Source organism: Pyrus communis, chromosome 10 (genome assembly GCF_041283825.1).
Source record: "Pyrus communis isolate YQ-2024b chromosome 10, ASM4128382v1, whole genome shotgun sequence".
NCBI classification, from domain to species: Eukaryota; Viridiplantae; Streptophyta; class Magnoliopsida; order Rosales; family Rosaceae; genus Pyrus; species Pyrus communis.
In genome coordinates this window covers 27,335,646-27,348,444 of record NC_142574.1, presented here as the reverse complement: position 1 = coordinate 27,348,444, position 12,799 = coordinate 27,335,646, and the positions used below count along the sequence as shown (strand labels likewise).

The window sequence follows — 12,799 nt, the reverse complement described above, 5'->3', positions numbered from 1 at the left end:
TAATTAATCTATAACAACCTTTTATTTGTTAAATGTTTCATCCGGAGACAACTGAGGATGCTTGTCTTGATTGTAGAAAACGAAATGCATGCATATATATATATATATATATATATATATATATATATATATATATATATATATGTAGTTGTCCTGTGTAGGTAAAGGGAACACGTGCTTGCTTATTATGGTCGGTACGCATCCACAATACAATATCGTTAATCATTGGATACCATAAGTAATCAATGATTTTTCTCTTTTACATCATCAATTATGTTTAAACGTCACTTGGTATTACAGTTTAATGATATTTCTCTTTATATGTAATTCAAATCTAGTGAATGACGAGTTTCATATCTATTTATTCTCCTCATCCTTTAATGTAAAGATATCGTTGTCTAAATGAAACAATTGAAAAATAATTGTAGTTTAAGATATTTTTTGTAAGACACCGATATATTTACATTATAGAGTTGGAGATTAGATCCAAGCAATCAATAGTTTGTTAAATATTTTGGTAGCGAGCTCACTCATAGGTGCATTATTTCTCATATTTTCATCTCAATTATCCCTAGGTTTTGTTAAGGAATTGGTTATAAAAGAGACTTATTACTTTCCTTTTCTTATTTTCAGCAGTTTTGCACTTATAACACTTTTTACGATAAATCGGCTTCAGAAGAAGTTTTGATGCAAGATCAATTGGATAAAGAATCAAAGAGACCGAAGATCATTTGTCCAAATTTCATAATTTTTTATGGAGCCAAACATTCCAATTTTATAATTCAATCCTGCAAAAGTTACATTCCTGTCAGAACTGCGCAATTGTGGAAGAATGAAGATTTGAAGGCTTTCCCGATTTTTCCTAGTAATGTGCGATTTAAGCCTAGAAAGCTAAGACATAGAGCTACATGTTTCCTATTTTTCCAAAATTTTCTAGAAGATGGAACAACCTTAAATCTAGCGGGCAAAGTGACTGACGTGTTTTTCAAGACAAGAATGATTATTTCCTAGTTTGTGTCATTAATTGTTAAGGAATGTGTTTCGTTTTATGAGAATTTTTATCAAACCCTTTAGGATTCTTTAGTATAAAAGAGCCTAGGGATGTACCTTGCCATGGATTCCGGGTTCTATCTTTCTTTTATTTTTATTTCTATGTGTAACTTAGTTATTGTCTAAGGTTATGACGACGACATGTCATGAATATTTGTGAAGTACTTTGTTAACTAATATTCGATTGTATGCAATGTTGATTTCTTATATTTGATTGTATACCATGTTGAATTCTTAATCTTTGTGTGCATTTTATTTTAGATTCAGATTTCTAATGACTAGTCACCCTTAAGCATCTAGATAAATAAATTTATTAGGATAACCTACAATTAAGTTTATTGGTTCTAAGATTAAGAAGAGTAGATAAACTAATGAGGATGGCCAATTATAACTAATGAGAATGACCAATTATAACTAATGAGAATGACCAATTATATCAAGCTAGTCTTACTTGGCATGATTCTTCTACACTTAATGGATTTTTATGTATTTAATTGTATGCCTAATGAACAATTTGGGTCTTTTACGACTTGAAATATACGGCTACAGTACTGGCATGCCTTCAATGATATTATTCACGACATTCGTAAAGTTCATGTCGTAATACTTGCACATAATCTAGCATTCATGACATCACTTTTGTGCAATTCATTAAATAAAAATATTTACGGCGTAATCATTGTGTGTCGTATTTGACAATTTACATGACGCACTTTCCTTCTCTTTTAAGGCATCACGTTATGTCGTAAAGTGAATTTTTTTTATATATTTGGATCCCTACCTTTTATGGCACGAATGATACGTCGTAAATAATAGTTTCTAGCTTCGTGCCTAAACTTTCCCACTCCACACCTAACAAAAAATGCACATCGGGAAATTATAGCACCATAATGAAATATCAAACAAGTGAAATTCTAGACCATTCCACTTCATCTTTCCCCTTTCTTTCTCTCTGCCTTTCAGATTGCTCTTTCTTTCACACCACCGTGACCCAACAAGAAGGCCATCTCCTCTCTGGTGTGCATGTCATACCTAGATTTATTTACCCAAACAACAAACCCCTATCTCCATCGCTTTGTCGCGATCCATGGCCTCATCTCCATGTCGCTTGCTGTCCACCACCGAAAATTCAAGAACCTAGGAGATCCATTCCGCCAAAACTCAAATCGACATCTAAATCTTCTTCTCCCAGACACACAAGACTGCCGTTTTTCTCCCAATGTTCTAAGGTTGAAGTTTTTTTTTTCAAATTTTTTTTAATTTTTATATAAATTTGGTTTTGAATTTACAGGTACTTTCCTCCAACAGCCCCTCCACCTGCACATTTGCACTCTGCAGCCTCCAATTTGGGTTTGATTTTTCTAAATTTATATGTATTTGTGCCTGGCTTTATTATTCCATGATTGGGGATTTTTTAACTTGATTTATTATTACATATGGAGGATTTTTTTTTAATCAGTTTTCTATTTGCTTTTTATTTTTCAGTATTTTTCTTTTTGCTGTGAATCTGTAGGATGAAATTATTTTTCTGGGATGCTTCTGTTTTTCTTGCTGTTTAAAGGCAAAATCTTTTTGAATAAGAAAAGAAGGTTTAGTAATTTTGGGCTTTGTAAATGCTTTGAAATTGAACCATACTAATTGTTAAAGCTATCACGTTATACTCTGCGGTCAATTCCAAGAGCTATCATTTATGTTTTATGGAGAAGCGATTTTATTATGTGAGGTTCTCTTTGAATCTAGAGCAGTGAATGCTCTGTACTTAAGTAGTTTTAAAAATTAAAAACATAAGCTATTGTTTATTGGATATTAGGATATTAATGCTCTCAATTGTAACATTTATCTTTTAGTTGCTCTGCATTGTAATCCTACACATCCTTGAGGCTTATCTCCTCATGTTGTTTGTGTATACCAATACTTGCATCACTCATACAAAAATCAATGAATCGATCAATTTTTACTAATGATGGAACTTGTGCTTAATGATTATATTTGGCTTTTGGGATCACTATCTAATCCATAGTTTGTAATACACTTCAATATTTTTTTTTTCTTTTTTTTTTTTTTTGTGTTTTTGGGCTTCTACATTTGGATCTTTCTGAATGTTTGGTTAATTCATTTTTTTATATTAATTTTCAATTACAGGTTGGTACTTGGTTGCTTGACTTCTAACCCTTTTATTAGCTCATATGAGGAATTGGGTGCGTGTTGTGTTCTCTTTGTTGTGATGAACTTTTGCTTGAATTTTTCGTTGAAGTTCTTGTTTCACTAAAGTCTACTTGCTTTGCTTTTTAAATGGGATCGAGTATTTTGGGTTTCACTGTTTTTTTTAGGAATGGTCTCTTTGTGTACGGTTAGGTACACTAATATGGAAAAAATGGTCCAAAGATCCAAATAGCTTGGTGTTTGGACCTAAATTTACGCTATCGGCCCATACAATCAAGGCCGTTAGATGAGTAAAGTTCTAGACCGTTGGATGATAAAGTGGTTGAGATAATTTTCAATTATTATTAAGGAATAATATTGTGGTTTTAATCATAGTATTATCTCTTAATATATATTGGATTATCTAAGCCTAATATTGGCTATATCCAGCGGATCGTTTAAAGATAAATGATATCTAAAAGATAGGTTGTTGCTTACCTTGAGAAGTCTTTGACCTAGACTCTAGCTGATGAGTTTGAATTAAAATCAAATTCTACACAAGTGAAGCCGCACCACACATCTGCTTCTATAAATACAAGGCTGCGAACACCATAGAGAGGAGATCCAATTCAACACCCAACTGCCCTGCGCAAAACCTCTCAAACATCTTGAGATTTTTTTATTTTCTTTTTTCCGCCGACACATCTTCAGTTTGGATAAACAGCACTGTGAAGGCAACCGGCGAACACCTTCAGTTTGGATAAACAGCACTGTTGCCGTAGAATCAGCCGTTCCCGAAGCACCTTCAGTTTGGATAAACAGCACTGCGTCGAGGCCGACTGGTTATCTATCCAAGTCTCGGTCGAGAAGGATTTTCAAATCCTTATTGGCAGAGGTCATCTCATTAGCCCTCTCGGCGAAGTGAGGTGTTACCAGGTTACTACATTCGGCACCTTGAGAGCCGAATTTGATATTGAACTTCGTAGAACTAGCAGCCTTGTCTTCAGGCTCGAGAATCTAAAGGCCGAGATTTGTTCCTTCCTCGGCCGCAGTCGCAAGATAGAGAAGTCACCGACGCGCTCAACGCAACATCAACAAATTTTACTCCTCGGCCGAGCTCGGCCGACGAGTTGGCACGCCCCGCATTCAACCGAAGGACGTAGTTAGCTTATTAGTTACTCGGCCTGCGCGCCACGTAGGCTTTGTAATTTTTAGGGTCAACATTTTGGCACGCCCAGTGGGACCCAGTGCTAATACTACGAAGTTTATATGATATATCAAGATTCCAATCCGGCTCCACGTAGCCGATTGTACGAGCGCCTAGAGGAATTGAAAAAACACAATGAAGAACGGAAAAGATCTTTGGAAGTGGAAAAAGTTCTTCGTGGCCATAAAGAGTTGCAAAAGTCATTCGCTTACATGTTGAGAATAAAAGCTCATGTTGCCCTGCAAGAGCAATGGGTAAATGAAGACAGGGCTCGATTTAATGCCTGGCTGGATGGAAAATATTTTCCTTACGTTTTCGACTACAAATCAATTCCATTTGAGGAATGGTCGGTTGAAAAGACTGGGGGGCAATTTTCCGCTTCGGCCGTAATCAGACATCGGCTTAAGAAAATTGTTAATTTGGTCGAGGAACAAAGGCCACCTATTTTTTCGGTCGAGACTGAAAGTGTGGTAGGCCTAGAAGAAAATGTTCAAGTTTCTGAGCCAAGAATTGACTCAGAAAATGTTTCTTTAGAGGAGTGTTCCAATGACGAACAATACCGATACACGATTTCGGACCATAAAACCACATCAATTGATATGGTAATTGGAGACATGGTTTTAGATGCCGAAACTACGCCAATCAATATGATTATTAGTGATAACACCGATATAGAGAAATCTCATTCGGCTAAGTTGTTTGAATTAAAAGCCGAAATTATGCGTGTGGGGCATAATAATTGTTCAACACATTCGGCGGCCGAAAATGAAAAAATTTTCACCAAGTTACAAATATTTGGAGAAAATTCTTTATTTGGCCTAGAGCGAAATCAATTTGAGAATTTTGATATTATAAGATCTCGGCTTGGAATAAAGCATCGTTGGCCTCCTCCTATTTATGGTTCGGCCACTTTTATTTCCATGTGCTAAATTACTTTCTTAACCATTCGGCCTCTTGGCCGATACTTAAGAAAATACAGGGGGGCAATGAGCATTGAGCCCCCGGGGGAAAAAAAAAAAAAAAAAAAAAAAGGGTGATAGAAATATGCATGCCCGACAACATCATTCCAAAGCCAATGGGCCAAGTTTTGATTTTGTTTTTTGTGGCTTTGGATTCATATATATGTGATGATGGTCTTCGGCCACTTTAAGACCTCGGCCGACAATGAAGTTCCTCGGCCACGAAACGTATCTAGCTAATGTTCCTCGGCCCACTTTACAAAACGATATGGCCGAATAAAAGAAAATATGGCCGAATACAATTCTTTGGCCGAATAAAAGAAAGTTTGGCCGAATACAATGGGATATATATATATATATATATATATATAGGTTCTACACCCAATTCTTCTTGGCCTCGGCCTCGGCCCACTTTACAAAACTATTTGGTCGAATACAATTCTTCGGCCGAATAAAAGAAAGTTCGGCCGAACTATTGACCCCAAATTATTTTTCCTACCCCCTAATTCTTCTCGACCTTGGTTCATGATTGCTTATCACTTCTCTTCAACCATGAGTTGTTCTTTGGTCAAAAGAAGCCAGGATCATGTTCTCTCGGCTCAACACAGCAACAGGTTTCTCTCGGCCTGATAAGTAGGTGGTCGAGGTACTCCTGACTGGCTGGAAAGACTTAATTTCCTTAACCATTCGGCTTATGGGCCGAAGCTCAAGGAAACTAGGGGGCAATGTTTGGACCTAAATTTACGCTATCGGCCCATACAATCAAGGCCGTTAGATGAGTAAAGTTCTAGACCGTTGGATGATAAAGTGGTTGAGATAATTTTCAATTATTATTAAGGAATAATATTGTGGTTTTAATCATAGTATTATCTCTTAATATATATTGGATTATCTAAGCCTAATATTGGCTATATCCAGCGGATCGTTTAAAGATAAATGATATCTAAAAGATAGGTTGTTGCTTACCTTGAGAAGTCTTTGACCTAGACTCTAGCTGATGAGTTTGAATTAAAATCAAATTCTACACAAGTGAAGCCGCACCACACATCTGCTTCTATAAATACAAGGCTGCGAACACCATAGAGAGGAGATCCAATTCAACACCCAACTGCCCTGCGCAAAACCTCTCAAACATCTTGAGATTTTTTTTATTTTCTTTTTTCCGCCGACACATCTTCAGTTTGGATAAACAGCACTGTGAAGGCAACCGGCGAACACCTTCAGTTTGGATAAACAGCACTGTTGCCGTAGAATCAGCCGTTCCCGAAGCACCTTCAGTTTGGATAAACAGCACTGCGTCGAGGCCGACTGGTTATCTATCCAAGTCTCGGTCGAGAAGGATTTTCAAATCCTTATTGGCAGAGGTCATCTCATTAGCCCTCTCGGCGAAGTGAGGTGTTACCAGGTTACTACATTCGGCACCTTGAGAGCCGAATTTGATATTGAACTTCGTAGAACTAGCAGCCTTGTCTTCAGGCTCGAGAATCTAAAGGCCGAGATTTGTTCCTTCCTCGGCCGCAGTCGCAAGATAGAGAAGTCACCGACGCGCTCAACGCAACATCAACAAATTTTACTCCTCGGCCGAGCTCGGCCGACGAGTTGGCACGCCCCGCATTCAACCGAAGGACGTAGTTAGCTTATTAGTTACTCGGCCTGCGCGCCACGTAGGCTTTGTAATTTTTAGGGTCAACACTTGGGCAGCAAATAACTTTTGTCAATCCATTTCTGTCCTTTGCAGGTTGCTCATGCTATTTGTTAGATCACCACCTATATTTCCAAGTGCAGTGACAAATATATACAAGTTAAGTGATTTAATAATTTAAATAAGTGTTAATATGCCCACCTTTAAGTGTATTGGAGGAATTGTATCAGCACTTTTTTTCTTGTTATAATGTCTTTTTTTGTAAGTTATAAACTTACATATGCATTTGAACAACATTTGGGTTACCTAATCTTTTTTATTGAGTGAAACAGTTTTTGATAGGTATGTTGGAATTGATTCCTTCCCAAATCTACAACAGTAAGTAATGGCGCCCAATGAATTATCAAATCTGAGGCACCAAGTGACACACCCCGTCCCGAAGGAGGGCATGCTGGCCGTCACGTGAGAGTGACGTAACCATTTACACAGTTCGGAAGCTTTAAAATATACAACTTCTAAGATGAACCACCCGAAGGTGAGTCCTCATTTGGTCCATTCTGTCAGAACACCGTTGAATTTCCTCATAGTCACCACACCTTTGCAATTCTTGAACCTGGAGGGGCGCAAAACCAAAATTGAGTGGGTCAGTAAAACGAACGTATTCAAAACCTTCTTTTCTCTTTGAATATACTAACCCCTCGCCGTAAAACAAGTATACTTCCCAGAAAATAAACATATATACGTATGTATAGATATGCCAAACATGCTCAAGGGTATATCATTCATGCTCAAGAATATGCCACATCAGAATCTCATAATAAATGTAAGTGCTCAAGCATAACTCATAACAATAACATATAATCTGGCAGCCGGGAGTCACCTAACGTGACCTGTACGGCTACAGATAGAGCTCCAATCTCAACTCAATATCTGAATCTGCACACGAGTCGGAACCACCTAATGTGGTCTGTACGACAGGACTGGGTGTAATATATACGCTCTAGTGCTACGATCACGTGAAGACTGTGCGAATAATCGCGGGTCACCTACGAGTCGGAACCACCTAATGTGGTCTGCACGACAAGGCTATGCACCTACTTGGATCCAAGGCGAGCGTGTGGTGCGGGTGAACATCACGTGAAGGACTCTGCCCCTCTCTGGGCGGGAGCACTAACACCGGGGGTGCAGATTATGAGCTCTCTAAGCATCTCAAGCTACTACTGAATACAAACATGAATACCACTTACCTGGCACTTACCTGTGCGTCCACAGCACCAAATACACATATATAATTGTATGCCACTATTAATGCATGTGATGATAGTATTTCAATTGTATTCCAAACGTATTTCATATGTATATCAAATGTATTTCAAATGTAGCTTACCTGGGCCTCCTCAGCACCATGCAACAGTATGCATAATTATGGTAATGCACATATTAAGATATGATGCATATATGACAGGATATTTAATTCGTATTTCTTTTAAAATACGTTTTCTGGGAAATACGTCAAGCATACGTATATATATATATACTGAAAAATAACTGCCCACTCACTGATCACATTGACGCCTCATAGGTCCCTGAACCTCCCCTAGCTTAGTTACATTCCTCCTCTGTATAATTTTCACCTATACAAAAAGTAACCAAATTGACGTTATTTAACGCACATACACCAAACATTCGTCCATAACTTTCTCATACGTTGCTCAATTTGGGTGTATGAATATACCACGGTGATCTACACGACGTCACGAACGCGTGACAATTTTCAGAACTCAATTTGGAGCTCTCACGCGCCCCCACGCGCCCTGTTCACGCGCTGCCCACGCGCGCGTCTTCTTCCTCGCGTCGCCGGACTGGTTTCGCCGGCGGTGGGTGTTTTGCCGGAATTTCTGGGTAAACTTCAAAATGTCATAACTTCTTCATTTCTTAACCATTTTCGACGTACTATATATCAAAATGAAGGTATTGACGAGACTAACACATCCATACCTTCCTTGACCCCTAACTCGCCGTGGATTCGCCGGAAAAATCCCCGAAAGCTCCGGCCAAACTTTGAACTTGTCGTTCTCCGTGTTCCTACGTCCATTTTTCACGTAATCTATACCAAAATGAAGCCCTAATCATAATCTACCACGTTGGACTAGTTTTAGGGCCTAAAAACAACGGAATCAAACTTTTCTAAAAATACGAAAATTCGGCCGAACTTACAGTTTGTGATCCCGACGTCCAAATCCTTCAAACGAAGCACTCCGAGCTTCCTTAGGACCTCACCAAGCTTCCTACAAGCTTCAAAATCCCAGAAAACATCAAGTTTTACGTGCGCATGAACAGTGCACACGCACAGTGAAATTGAAATCCATATTTTCCGAAGTGAAACTCACCTGAAATTGGTACCATCGTGTTCGTGTGGTCCTCAGGAGTACGATGGTGGTCTTAGATCCTTCGTTGGTATAGTTTTAGGGTGGTTTGTGGGTGGTCCGTGTGAGTTCGAAGGAGAGAGAGAGAACTTACAGAGAGAATGAGAGGTTTGTGAGGGAGGAGAGAGAGAGACAAGATGCAGAAATGGGGGAGAGATTTGAGGGAGGTGGGATCCTACCCAATCCCCAAGTCATCAAGTTACAACATATTTTACTCCCCTTAGTCCCGTTTAAGGGCATTTTCATAACTTCACGTCCTCGGAATTAAAATTCCGGGACGAGTTGTGACACCAAGTATTTGAAAAAAATTTAGACTAATATTAATCTAGAGTATTCCAATTCAGTTTCCCCTAAAAGAGTTTTAATTATGGTGTTGGGGATTTGTTAATTTTTCTCTCTGTGTGATTTGGTTGGGCTTGCAGAGTGACTTGGGTTTCTTTGTATGCATATCCCGGACCTCTAGGTCACATGGGGTACTTTGTTTAGTTTGTACTACTGGATAAAAATGCTAATTTGATTGAGTTCCCTTGGTAAGATTTATATTCACTTATTTATTCTATTTCTTTTTACTAATTTTCAGGTAGCATTCAAGTCTTTGGTGAATTTTTAAACGAAGAGGTTGCAAATGCAACGGTAATGAGTGGAAAAGTTTATACTTAATTTTATTAGTATTAAAGTCTTTATCAATTTCTAAGTTAACATTTTGTTTTGACCAGCACTTAACTTACCCACCAAATCCATCTCCTTTGACTAGCTAGATTATCTTGGTTGGGCACTTTATCCGTTTGCACAGCCTAGTTTCCAAAGACGAAGTTGAGATAGGTTGGGAACTCTCTCTTTCTCTCCTTTTGTTTTAATTCCCAAGAAAGTTGATTGGATTGAAGAAAATGGAACAAAAAGAAATGAAAAAAAATTTGAAATTTGATGTTGAATTTGTAATATATTAAGACCCAAAAACTAGATAAATGGCTAACTTTGATGTAAATTGATAACAGCAAGCCACAAGGTCAAAAAACAGTGAGTCTTACCTTACAGTTTTTGGGGATATCATAATTGATAACCATATCCACTGATCGAATATCCAATCTTCTACTTGCCGCATCAATTCTTCATGCGTGAAATGTTAGAGACTCATTAATTTATCTATTCACAAGTATATGATTTTTATGCAGGTTATAGGAAAAAGTAAAATTGTAAAGGCATAATTTGTGTATATTTAAGTCATTTGATACATGTATGAGTGTAAAGCAATAAAACTGTGAAGGCATAATTTGGAATTTAGGTTTGTATGACAATAATTAGGTTTTCTTTCAGTATCACTTTTTTTACTTGAGATTAAATGTGTATTTCTACATATAGTTGTACAATAGATTTTCTTCTGCTCCATGTGCTTATGTCTATGCAGATAGAGAAAGTAATTAGTGTGGTTCATGCGTTAGGAGCAGTATTTCACTCTCAAATGACTTCGTTTGGAGGTCTTCAAGGAAAAGTGAAGTCTTTCAATTGACAAATTTCTTTGTTAGTAGAGGCCTATTTGGTATTTCATGTGTAGTTTGATATTGACCTTAGCTTTGTTCAACTTGTAATACATTTTGACAATATGATTACTTATGAAATTATTGTATTATAGTAAATGTGTAATTTTGTCGATTCTTTTATATATATATTAAAAATTAAAATTAAAATAAATGTAAATTACTGTATGCAAATTCAACAGTAATTGTTGATGCTAGTCTTTGTTTATGATGTACGATATATGCCTTAATTCCTTTCACAGTATTACGACACTCAACAAACGCTGTATCAAATATAAATTACGGCACACAGATATGCCGTAATTGTTTTTGTAGTATTACGACACTTTATTAACACCGTATCTAATACCAATTAAGGTGTGCAAGACATGCCTTAAAGAGAATTTACGACACTTCATTAACGCCGTATCTAATATCAATTAAGGCGCGCAAGGCACCCCTTAAAGAGCATTTACGACGTGTTTGCTTAAATTATTTACAGCTACTAGAGAACGTCGTATTTGACAAAATATATTTTACGATAGGGGCTTTTACTGCTTGGGGGCTCACGCCGTGAATAACCATTTACGGCGCCCTTTGTGCGCCACAAAAGACCAGTTCTGTTGTAGTGCCAATAGAATATAGTTATCATGTAGAGATACACGAGTTAATGCCTGACCATAAATTAATTCATGCCTTAAAAAAAAAAAAAAGGAGTTTTAACGAAACATTCCCGGTATTGTTCACTTTTAACGAAAAACCATATTTTTACCTTTTCCTGGTACTATTCACTACACATTTATTTGTCATTTTTCATTAAAATTGATTCGTGCGCTTACGAGTAATTTGATTTGTGACTTTTGAATCTCTTGTTTTTAGATTACAAAAGTACGCCATCCACATTAGCTGAACTTAAAACTTTATTCTTACAAGTAAAGAAGAAAACACTAAACTATAGTGCTATACAGCATGAGGTTTAATTCAATAGATGTACGCGGTCTCAAGAGACTTAAGATAATGAAATTAGCTCCCATTTAGAATATTCGTTACTTTTGCTCAGAACGCTTTTCAAATCAAGGGATCGATTCCACCGGGCGAGACAAGGGCGAATGGGATCGAGCCTAAGTTTTGAACTTTTCAAATCAAAGGACCACTGCTTTAATAAAAAGGACTTGACTTAATGAAGTCATATATGTTTTGTCTTCTAACTTTTGTTCTTGGCTACACATTCTCTCTTAACACACATCAAACCAAAGAAAAATAATTAAACGCGGCAAATTTGATATACATTGTAAGTTCATTTTCTAAGGTTATAACAACTTAAACTTTTTCAGTTTAATTGTTGCTTAAACTTTTTCAGTTTAATTGTTGTCTAATTTGGTATTAGTATTAGAGTCTTGTTTACAAGTACTCCTTGTTTGACTAAATGTGGATTCAGGAAGAATATGATTTAGTGATATTTTGGGGTGTCTTTGATTCAAATCATATGTACGATGAGTTTGGTACCAAATTATTATGGTTGATACATTGTGTGTCTTAGTGTTAAATATATATTTTCATTATCCTATTTAACTTAATATTTCCCCATGTTTCCTTTACTAATTAGGGTTTTCAATTCGGAATAAATTAATTTGGATATTTAATTAGGGTTTGTAATCTTAGTAAAATTCGGAAAAAAATGATACAATCATAAGTTCATAAAATTCATATACGCAGGAAATCCATTGGAAAAATGTAATCAAACTTCCGGAAAACCTATAATGCGTGGAAATTCAGTAAAATGTGAGGAACTAGGGTTGGGTTTCATGCTGAGGAACTAGATAGCCATGTGATGGAAATTCCATTTGTCTTTATTTTCA

The 12,799-nt window shown here is 36.9% G+C and overlaps 2 long non-coding RNA genes across 3 annotated transcripts; one reads left to right on the top strand and one right to left on the bottom strand.

Moving 5' to 3' along the window:
- The first annotated feature begins 1,856 nt into the window (after positions 1-1,856).
- On the top strand, positions 1,857-11,060 carry LOC148693811 (uncharacterized). 2 transcript variants are annotated; one of them, XR_015951803.1, is made up of 3 exons: positions 1,857-3,248; positions 7,097-7,159; positions 10,007-11,060. It is a non-coding gene; the product is annotated as an uncharacterized LOC148693811 (long non-coding RNA). The 2 variants fall into 2 exon arrangements; XR_015951804.1 differs by lacking the exon at positions 10,007-11,060 and adding an exon at positions 9,849-9,976.
- LOC148693812 (uncharacterized) lies at positions 8,571-9,107 on the bottom strand. The gene is made up of 3 exons (XR_015951805.1): positions 8,999-9,107; positions 8,736-8,898; positions 8,571-8,634 (listed from the first exon to the last, which is right to left on the bottom strand). It is a non-coding gene; the product is annotated as an uncharacterized LOC148693812 (long non-coding RNA).
- Positions 11,061-12,799: the final 1,739 nt, after the last annotated feature.